The sequence below is a fragment of the Canis aureus genome, chromosome X (assembly GCF_053574225.1).
Source record: "Canis aureus isolate CA01 chromosome X, VMU_Caureus_v.1.0, whole genome shotgun sequence".
Lineage (NCBI taxonomy): Eukaryota > Metazoa > Chordata > Mammalia > Carnivora > Canidae > Canis > Canis aureus.
The window spans coordinates 14433282-14444183 of NC_135649.1; the positions used below are offsets into that span (position 1 = coordinate 14433282).

At 37.1% G+C, this 10902-nt stretch overlaps 1 pseudogene; it reads left to right on the plus strand.

Annotated features, from left to right (window-relative positions):
* The first annotated feature begins 1109 nt into the window (after positions 1–1109).
* On the plus strand, positions 1110–4133 carry LOC144307783 (broad substrate specificity ATP-binding cassette transporter ABCG2-like; annotated as a pseudogene).
* The last annotated feature ends 6769 nt before the right edge of the window (positions 4134–10902 follow it).

Genomic DNA, 10902 nt, shown 5'->3' on the forward strand with positions numbered 1-10902 from the left:
GCTCCTGCTCTAGTAATAGGCAGTGATAGCCAAGAATTTAGGCCCTTTTGAATAAGATAGCTAACATGCTTCAAGTATGAAGGAGTATTAAGACTAACTCAAAGCTTAAAATCAAGGACTGGAAATAAGGGGCAGAACACTTCATCTTGACTCATGAAAGGAAGCTACAGAAATGTTACCTGAAAACCTATTCCCAGCAAGATACAGGCCTTAGGAAATAGGAGAATATAGAAACAGCCTCATGACACAGGAATAAATCAAGTTGTCCATTTGTTTGATAAAAGGATCTGTCAAGTCCCCAATATTACCACAGGACAGAACTTCCGAAATGACACTAATAAGGCCTCGTTCTGGAATAGGGACCTGTAGGGCTGGGTGGAGACCAGTATAAAAATCTAGATTAGGGGCAGCCTGGAGGGCTCAGCGGTTTAGCACTGCCTTCGGCCCAGGGCCTGATCCTGGAGACCCAGGATCGAGACCCACGTTGGGCTCCCTGCATGGAGCCTGCTTCTCCCTCTGCCTGTGTCTCTGTCTCTCTCTTTCTCATGAATAAATAAATGAAATTTAAAAATTCTAGTTGGGAAGAGATGAAAGTAGAGACAGAACAAACAGGCCCTAGGCATGTCCCTGTTTTCTTAAGAATTTATTTATTTATTTATTTATTTATTTATTTATTTATTTATTTATTTATTTAGAATGAGTGTGAGCCAGGAGAGGAGCAGAAGGGGAGGGACAGAGTCTCCAGTAGACTCTGCATTCCACATGGTGCCTGGGGTGAGTCTCAATCCCAGGACCCTGAGATCATGACCTGAGCCAAAACCAAGAGGCACATCAGTTTTAAGGCCACTGGCGTAACAGTAAGAGGAGATACCTCCTTCATTTTTGTGCCCTAGCTACCTAACTTTCCTTCACTAGGCCCAGCTAGGAATCTGGGAGCCCATGCAAATATAAATGAAGCATAAATAAATAAGTTAATGAGAGTGCTTTCTTACAAAAAATGTTAGTAAAGATAGAAGGAATAATAAAGGCCTCTGAGCACATGGACTCTGAGATCAAAGACCCTGGTGAAACTGAACCTCTGTTAAGCTGAAGAGACAAAAACTCTCCAGATGTCTTCTAAAAATGACCAAGTTTGTATCCCAATGTCACAAAGAAGCACCAATGACCTCTCCAGGATGACCTCCAACGACCTGAAGACATTTACTGAAGTAGCCATGTTAAGTTTTCATAACATTTACTATTGAGTAAAAGTGAAGAGTGGCTTTCTTCTTGGTCGAAAAACAGTTGAGAAAGAAATACTAACAAATATCAATGGTGTCATGAGACCTGGCCTCAATGCCATTCTGGAACCCACAGGTGGAGGCAAATCTTCATTGTTAGAGGTCTTAGCTGCAAAAGAAATATCCACATGGATTATCTGGGGATGTTTTGATAAATGGAGCACCTCGACCTGCCAATTTCAAATGTAATTCAGGTTATATGGTACAAGATGATGTCATGATGGGAACAGTGAGAGAAAATTTACAATTCTCAGCAGCTCTTCGGCTTCCAACAACTATGACGAGTCATGAAAAAAATGAGCAAATTAAAAAGGTCATTCAGCAATTAGGTCTGGATAAAGTGGCAGATTCCAAGGTTGGAACTCAGTTTATACGTGACATGTCTGGAGGAGAAAGAAAAAGAACTAGTATCGGAATGGAGCTTATTACTGATACAGCCATCTTGTTCCTGGATGAGCCCACAACTGGCTTAGACTCAAGCATGTCTGAATAGGGACGAACAATCATCTTCTCCATTCATCAGCCTCATTATTCTATCTTCAAGTTGTTTGATAGCCTCACCTTGTTGGCTGCAGGAAAACTGATGTTCCATGGGCCTGCGCAGGAGGCCTTGGGGTTCTTTGCATCAGTGGGTTACCATTGTGAGCCCTATAATAACGCTGCAGACTTCTTCCTGGATGTCATTAATGGAGACTGCTCTGCTGTGGTATTAAACAGAGAGGACCAAGAGGGTAAAGTCAAGGTGACTGAAGAGCCTTCCAAGCGAGGTACTCCACTCATAGAAAGAATAGCTGAGTTTTATGCCAATTCTGACTTCTGCAGAAAAACAAAAGAGGAATTAGATCAACTCTCAAAGAGTCAGAAAAGGAAGCGCTCAGCCTTTAAGGAGATCACATATGCCACCTCTTTCTGTCAGCAACTCAAATGGATTTCCAAGCGTTCATTCAAAATTTTACTGGGTCAACAAAACTAAAAGACAACCTACAGAATGGGAGAAGATATTTGCAAATGATGTATCAGATAAAGGGCTAGTTTCCAAGATCTATAAAGAACTTATTAAAAAAAAAAAAGAACTTATTAAACTCAACACCAAAGAAACAAACAATCTAATCATGAAATGGGCAAAAGACATGAAGAGAAATCTCACAGAGGAAGACATAGACATGGCCAACATGCACATGAGAAAATGCTCTGCATCACTTGCCATCAGGGAAATACAAATCAAAACCACAATGAGATACCACCTCACACCAGTGAGAATGGGGCAAATTAACAAGGCAGGAAACCACAGATGTTGGAGAGGATGTGGAGAAAAGGGAACCCTCTTACACTGTTGGTGGGAATGTGAACTGGTGCAGCCACTCTGGAAAAGTGTGTGGAGGTTCCTCAAAGAGTTAAAAATTGACCTGCCCTATGACCCAGCAATTGCACTGTTGGGGATTTACCCCAAAGATACAGATGCAATGAAACGCCGGGACACCTGCACCCCGATGTTTCTAGCAGCAATGTCCACAATAGCCAAACTGTGGAAGGAGCCTCGGTGTCCATCGAAAGATGAATGGATAAAGAAGATGTGGTCTATGTATACCATGGAATATTCCTCAGCCATTAGAAACGACAAATACCCACCATTTCCTTCAACGTGGATGGAACTGGAGGGTATTATGCTGAGTGAAGTAAGTCAATCGGAGAAGGACAAACATTATATGTTCTCATTCATTTGGGGAATATAAATAATAGTGAAAGGGAATATAAGGGAAGGGAGAAGAAATGTGTGGGAAATATCAGAAAGGGAGACATAAAGACTCCTAACTGGAAAACGAATTAGGGGTGGTAGAAGGGGAAGAGGGCGGGAGGTGGGGGTGAATGGGTGACGGGCACTGAGGGGGGCACTTGACAGGATGAGCACTGGGTGTTATTCTGTATGTTGGCAAATTTAACACCAATAAAAATAAATTTATTATAAAAAAAGAGCAAAAAAACAAAAACAAAAACAAAAATTTATTGGGTAATCCCCAGGCCTCTATCGCTCAGATAACTGTAACAGTCATCCTGGGATAGGTTTTAGGTCCCATTTTCTATGATCTAAAAAATGATTCTACAGGAATCCAGAATAGATCAGGGGTGCTTTTCTTCCTGACGACCAAGCAGTGTTTCAACAGTGTGTCAGCTGTGGAGCTCCTTGTGGTTGAGAAGAAGCTCTTTATATATGAATATATCAGTGGATATTACAGAGTGTCATCTTATTTCTTTGGAAAACTGTTATCTGATTTACCACCCATGAGGATGTTACCAAGTATTATATTTACTTGTATAACATACTTCTTGTTAGGATTGAAACCAGTTGTGGAGGCCTTCTTCGTCATGATGTTTACTCTTATGATGGTGGCTTATTCAGCTAGTTCTATGGCACTGGCCATAGCAGCAGGCCAGAGGTGGTATCCATAGCAACTCTCCTCATGACTTTGTGTTTATGATGATTTTTTCAGGGCTGTTGGTAAATCTCAGAACCATTGGGCCTTGGCTCTCATGGCTTCGGTACTTAAGCATTCCTCGATCTGGTTATGCGGCTTTGCAGTATAATGAATTTTTGAGACAAAACTTCTGCCCAGGAGTCAACGTAACAACGAATAATACCTGTAGCTATGCAATACATACTGGCAAAGAATTTTTGCTAACCCAGGGCATCGAGCTCTCCCCTTGGGGCCTGTGGAAGAATCACGTAGCCTTGGGATGCATGATTGTTATCTTCCTTACAATTGCCTACCTAAAATTGTTATTTCTTAAAAAATATTCTTAAATTCCTCTTTAATTTACATAATTGATTCACACATTAAAAAGGAAGCATCTTGATTTAAGTAAAAAAAAAAGAAGGAATAGTAGAAAATCACTATTTGGTAATTGTCAATGGATGACAAAACTATTGGGTTACATTTTGATGAGGATATTTACATGATTTGAAAGGATCTCCTCTACAAGGTACTTTGTAATAACAAAGGGGCAAATAGTAACTTTATAGTGAAGAAACCAGAAGACATCATAACTAAGTGATCAAAATTAGCATCCCCAAGTAATGGGACACATAGGTAATTGTGTGTATCTTGGTTAGACGCAATAGGAGGGGTGTATCATTTTTGAACTAGCTCTGCCAAAATTATATAACCTGAATTGAATCACAAAGGAAAATCAACTCCTAATTGATGGACATTCTACAAAATAAATTTGTGGAATTTGGGATGTAGAACATAAGAATTGCTTTTACTGTCAGCATTAAATTATTTGAAAATGAAACAAAAATCTATATGACAATAAAAGTACTATACTACCAAAAATAGTTTTATATTGCTAAAATGATAATTAAAGGTAATTTTACAATCTTTACTACTTTTAATAGAAAACTAAAAATAAATGAATTAAGTATTCAACTTAAAAAAGAAAAATAAACTGGAAATATGGAAATTGTAAAGAGCAGAAATTAATGAGTTCGGTAAAAGACAAATAAAATGACAGGATCAATAGAAGATTGGTTATTTGGGGAAAAAAGAATGAGTACAACTAGAAATATCAACAACAGTAAAGAAAAGACTGTATTGGGGAAAAAGAATACAACAATTATGTAGATAAATTAGAGATTTCAGTGATCATAAGATATAATAAACCTTGTGCCCATAAACATGAAAACATAAAAGAGTATTTTCTTAAGAGGGGTGTCTGGGTGGCTCAGTCCATTAAACATCTGCCTTCAGCTCAGGCCATGATCCCAGAGTCCTGGGATCGATTTCTGCATCAGGCTCCCTGCTTGGTGGGGAGTCTGCTTCTCCCTCTCCCTCTGCTGCTCTCCCCTGCTTGTGCTTCTCTCTTTCTCTGTCAAATAAATAAATGAAATCTATTTAAAAAATAATTTTTCTTAGAAAAGTTATCAAAAATGACTCAAGGTAAACACAAACCTCTATAAATCAATAAACTGAATTGATAGTCAAAAATTTTCTACCTTAAAAGACATTAGGCTCAGGGAGTTTTACAGAAAAATGTTACCAAGTCTTTTGGGGTCAGATAATTACTCTTTTACAAACTCTTTTTTTTTTTTAAAGATTTATTTTTTATTTATCTATTCATGAGAGACACACAGAGAGAGAGAGAGGCAGAGACATAGGCAGAGGGAGAAGCAGGATCCATGCAGGGAGCCCGACGTGGGACTCGATCCTGGGTCTCCAGGATCAGGCCCTGGACCGAAGGTGGCACTAAACCGCTGAGCCACCGGGGCTGCCCCTTTTTACAAACTCTTATAGAGAATAGAAAAAACAGGGGAGAAATATCTAAATGATTTTGGAAGAACTAAGCAGAGGCTCCTGCTCTACCTGCGATTAAAACTTTCTATAAAGCTATAGTAATTAAGACACTGTGTCATGGTACCAGGAGGGATGAAAACACTGATAAACTAGAGTAGAGAGACCAGTAATATACTCATATGTCTATGGAACCTGGATATGTGTGAGGTGGGATATATCAAGTCAGTTGGGGGAGGAAGGATCATTCAGTATGTGGTTCTACTAGAATTGGGGATGACATGGGACCAAATAAAATTAAAACTCAGGGTGCCTGGGTGGCTCAGTTGGTTGAGCTTCAGATTGATTTCAGCTGGGGGTCATGATCTCAGGATCAGGTTCCACACTCAGTGTGGAGTCTGCTTGCCTCTCTCCCTCTCCCTCTACTTACCCCCCACATACACTCAAGCACACTCCACACTCTCTCAAAATAAATAAAATCTTAAAAAAAAAGAAATGAGGAGAACGTTTAAAAATATTAAGTATCTGTTAATCATAATATGAAATCAAACACAGACCATCTTTATCATTATAGGACAGGAAAATTGTCTTAAATAAATCAAAAAACAAATCATAACGAGAACAACTAATAAGTTTGATTCTGTAAAAAAAATTTCTGCAGAGACACCATTGAATATCTTGAAACCATAATGTTGAGTGAAAAAACCATGTTACCTCATGGTGCAGTATAATTCCATTTGTTAAATGTTGAAAAATACACTCATGGTATACATTGTTTATGGATGTATATATGTATTACAAAACAATTTTTAAAATGAAGGGAACTTTAATACTGAATTCCTAACAAGAAAAGTGGGGAATCGGATTGGGAAGAATACAATGGGGTTCTCAACTTTATCTGAAATGTTTTCTTTTTTATTGAGATATGATTGACATATAACATTATTGGTTTCAGGTGTACACCATAATGATTTGGTATATATACAGAAATGATCACAGTAAGTCTACTTTGCATCTAATACCATACATAGTGACAAATTTTTTTCTTGTGAATAAGTTTTTAAAGATATATAGTACAGTATTATTAACTATAGTCACAACGCTGACATTATATCCCATGATTAATTTTTTTGAAACTAGAAGTTTATACATTTTGACCCTCTTCATGCATTTTGCTCATCCCACTCCCTTTGCTCTGGCAACCACTCTATTTTAGGAATTGTTTTTTATTATTTTTTTTTATTCCACATAGGAGTTCATAAATATTTGTCTTTGTCTGACTTATTTCACCTATTCCATCTGTGTTATTCAAATTGCAAAATTTCCTTCATTTTTATGGTGAATAATATTCCGTTGTGTATCTATCATCTATCTATCTATTATCTATTTATCTATCTATCTATCTATCTATCTATCTATCTATCTATCTATCTATCAATCATCTATCGAGAGAGATACCACATTTTCTTAATCCATTCATCTATCGATGGGCACTTTGGTTGCTTCCATGATTTGGCTATTATACATAATACTGCAATGAACATTGGGGGTATATGCATCTTTTTGAGTTAGTGTTTTCATTTCTGTAGGATTAGTGCCCAGAAGTGGAATTGTGGATCGTTTTGTAGTTCTATTTTTAAGTTTTTGAGGAATGTCCATATTGTTTTCCATAGCAGCTGCACTGATTTACATTCCCACTAACAGTGCATGATGATTCCCTTTTCTCCACATCTTTGCAGACATTTGTTGTCTCTTGTCTTTTGGATGATCACCATTCTAACAGGTGTAGGATGATATCTCACTGTGGTTTTGACATGCATTTCCCTGATGGTTAGTGATGTAGAGTACCTTTTCCTGTACTTGTTGGCCATGTGTTTGTCTTCTTTGTAAAAATGTTTATTTAGATCCTCTGCCCATTTTTAAGTTAGTTTTTTTGGCTATTGAGTTGTATGAGTTCTTTATATATTTTGGATTTTAACCCCTTATCAGATATATGATTTGAAAATAATTTTCCCATTCAGTGAATTGCCTTTTCATTTTGTTGATGGTTTCTTGTGCTGTGCAGAAGCTTTTAAATTCAATTTGTTCCCATTTGTTTATCTTGTTTTTGTTGCCTTTGCTTTTCTTGTCACATACAAAACATCATTGTCAAGAGTTATGTCAAGAAGCTTACTGCCTCTTTTTCTTCTAGGAGTTCTATGATTTCAGGTCTTAGATTCAACTCTTTAATCCATTTCAAGTTAATTTTTGTGTGTTGTAGAAGATAGTAGTAGATTTTCATTCTTTTACATGTTGCAGTCCAGTTTTCCCGGCACCATTTATTAAAAAGAATGTCCTTTCCCATTGTATACTCTAGGCTCCTTTGTCATAGATTAATTGACCTTATGTGTGGGTTTATTTCTGGACTATTTCTGTTTTATTGATATATGTGTCTGGTTTTTGTTTTAAGTATTTATTTATTTTAGAGAGAGCAAGAGTAGGGGGGCACAAGGGGAGGGAGAGGGAGAGAGATAATCTCAAGCAGACTCCTCACTGAGCACAGAACCTGATGCGGGGCTTGATCCCCTGACTCTGAGATCATAACCTAAGCTGAAATCAAGAGTAAGTCATTTAACTGACTGAGCCACCCAGGGGCCCCTGACTTATGAGTCTGCTTTTATGCCAGTATCATACTGTTTTGATTACTGTAGCTTTGTCATATAGTTTAAAATTAGGAAGTGTGAGGCTCTGGCTTTGTTCTTCTTTCTCAAGATTGCTTTGGTTATTTGGAGTCTTTTGTGGTTCCATACAAATTTTAGGATTGTTTTTTCTACTTCTGTGAAAAAAATGCCATTGGAATTTTGAAGGTAATTGCATTGAATTTGTACATTGCTTTGGGTAATATGGACATTTTAATAATATCCAGTTCTTTCAATCCATGATCATAGAATATCTTTACATTTATTTTGTCTTCTTCAGTTTCTTTCATCAGTGTCTTATAGTTTTCAGTGTATAGGTCTTTCACTTCCTTGATTATATTTATTTGTAAGTATTTTATTCTTTTTGATGCTATTATAAATAGGATTGTTTTCATAATTTCTCTGATAGCTTATTATTAGTATATAGAAATGTGGCAGATTTTTGTATATATATTTTGTATTCTACAACTTTACTGAATTCATTAATTCTAACAGTTTGTGGTGTCTTTTAGAGTTTTCTATATGTTATATCATCTGCAAATAGTGACAGTTTTACTTCTTCCTTTCTAATTTGGATACCTTTTATTTCTTTTTATTGCCTAATTGCTCTGACTAGGGTTTCCAATACTATGTTGAATAAAAGTGGCAAGAGTGGGCATCCATGTCTCGGTTCTAATGTTAGTGGAAAAGCTTTTAGTAAGATATTAGCTGTGAGTTTTTCATATGTGACCTTTATTATGTTGACTCATGTTCTCCCTATACTCACCTTATTGAGAATCTTTATCATAAATGGATGTTGAATTTTGTCAAATACTCTTTTGAGCATCTACTGGGAGATCATATGATTTTTATCCTTTGTTTTATGAATGTGGTGCATCAAAATGACTTGCAGATGTTGAACCATTCTTGCATCCCTGGAATAAATCCACTAGATTGTGGTGTACGATCCTTTTAATGTATTGTTACATATATGTTCATCCGGGATGTTGACCTATAATTTTCTTTTTTTGTGGCGTCCTTGTTTGGTTTTGGTATCATGAAATAGTTTTTATTTCTTAAAAAAATAAGGTTTGAAACAAATATGGCTAAAATTAAGATTTGATAATGCAGAGCATAGGTAAATGGATGTTTGTTAATATCATCTCTTCACATCTATATGCTTGAAATACCAATACCCCATATCCAACTGGTGCACTATAGTGGAAAAGCATTAGTCTAGATCATGGTTGAAGTCCACTTGCTAGGTGTGTGACCTCTGCCAGATGACTTAATTTCTTAGTATCTTAGTTTCTTCACTCGAAAATTGTGGATAATCGTAGTACTTAAAGTGTTGTTCTGAGAATTATATGAAATGATTCCTGTGAAGTGTTTTGCACATTGTGTAGTACATAATAAGTACTGAATGCACTCAGGCCTTTGTATCATTCTCAACAAATCACCCAAATTTAGATTTTTGGGGCCATCTTTTATTGTTTTAATAATGTTTCATTTTGAAATAATTTCATACTTGCAAAGAACTCCCGTTTACCCTTCACGTAGATTTTACCACAATCATTCCTATTGTATTGTTTGGATTAAAACATCTTCTTGAATGGGAAACCAAACCATCATAGAGCCTATGCTATGGTGAAACTGGACTGTGTGGAAGGTAGTATGTAACCATGGTTAAGATTGTAGGCATTGTATTTTGACAGTCATCAGTGGGATCTCAGCTTTCCTACTAACAATATGTTAGTTTCCTAACAATTCCTAACTAACAATATGTATGTCTCCTACTAACAAGATGTGACTGGGTAAGTCACCCAACTTCTGTGAGTCTAAGAGAGAAAAAGTTAGCACATTGTGGCAATAGTGGCCAGTGGTCCATCCTATGAATCAATAAGTAGCCCCTACATTTCTGAGCTGGGATTATCTTTGTAGCATTTTCTGAAATGCTTAGAGAGGCTTATTCTGGTGTGTGGAGCAATCTAGGGTATGGCATTTTTCTCTGTGAACCAGAGTCACATGAATGAGACTTAGATTCAGATGCCCAAGGCCAAATTTTAAATTTCCTGGATTTTTCTTTTGGAATGTGTGTGTGTGCATGAGCACACATGTCCTCTTGATTTGTTTGATTTTTTTCCAACCCATCAAACCCAGCTTCCACCTTATTCTCCTCCTTGTTCTCTGCTGAGGCTTTTAGATATGTCTGTTATTTTTCTCTTGGAGAGGAGAAGGCCTGATGGCATCGTCTGTGATGGGTTTCTGACTGGAGTGGCAATGAGTAAACGTGGCAGAGGGATCATCCACTTAGGGTGACTTAAGGGGAAACAGAAGAAAGTTTTGGTCCTGTAGAACATTGAATCCCCAAAGTGGGTCTGAGGGACTTTGTCAGTCTTTCTTAAACAGTGTTTCCCATGTCTGTATCTAAATGAGAAAAAATAGACAAGTTAGTGCATTTTTCATGAAGCTTTTTAAAAGGAATGAACATAATGGCATGTCCTCTGCTTTGAGATTATGTCCTTCCAATTCTTTTGGTAATATAATGTCTTGCCGTTTTTAAAATTATCATGGTAGATTTTTTCTTTTTAAAGTTGGGCATGGAGCCCAACATGGGGCTTGAACTCAATAACCCTGAGATCAAGACCCAAGCTGAGATCAAGAGTCAGATGCTTAACA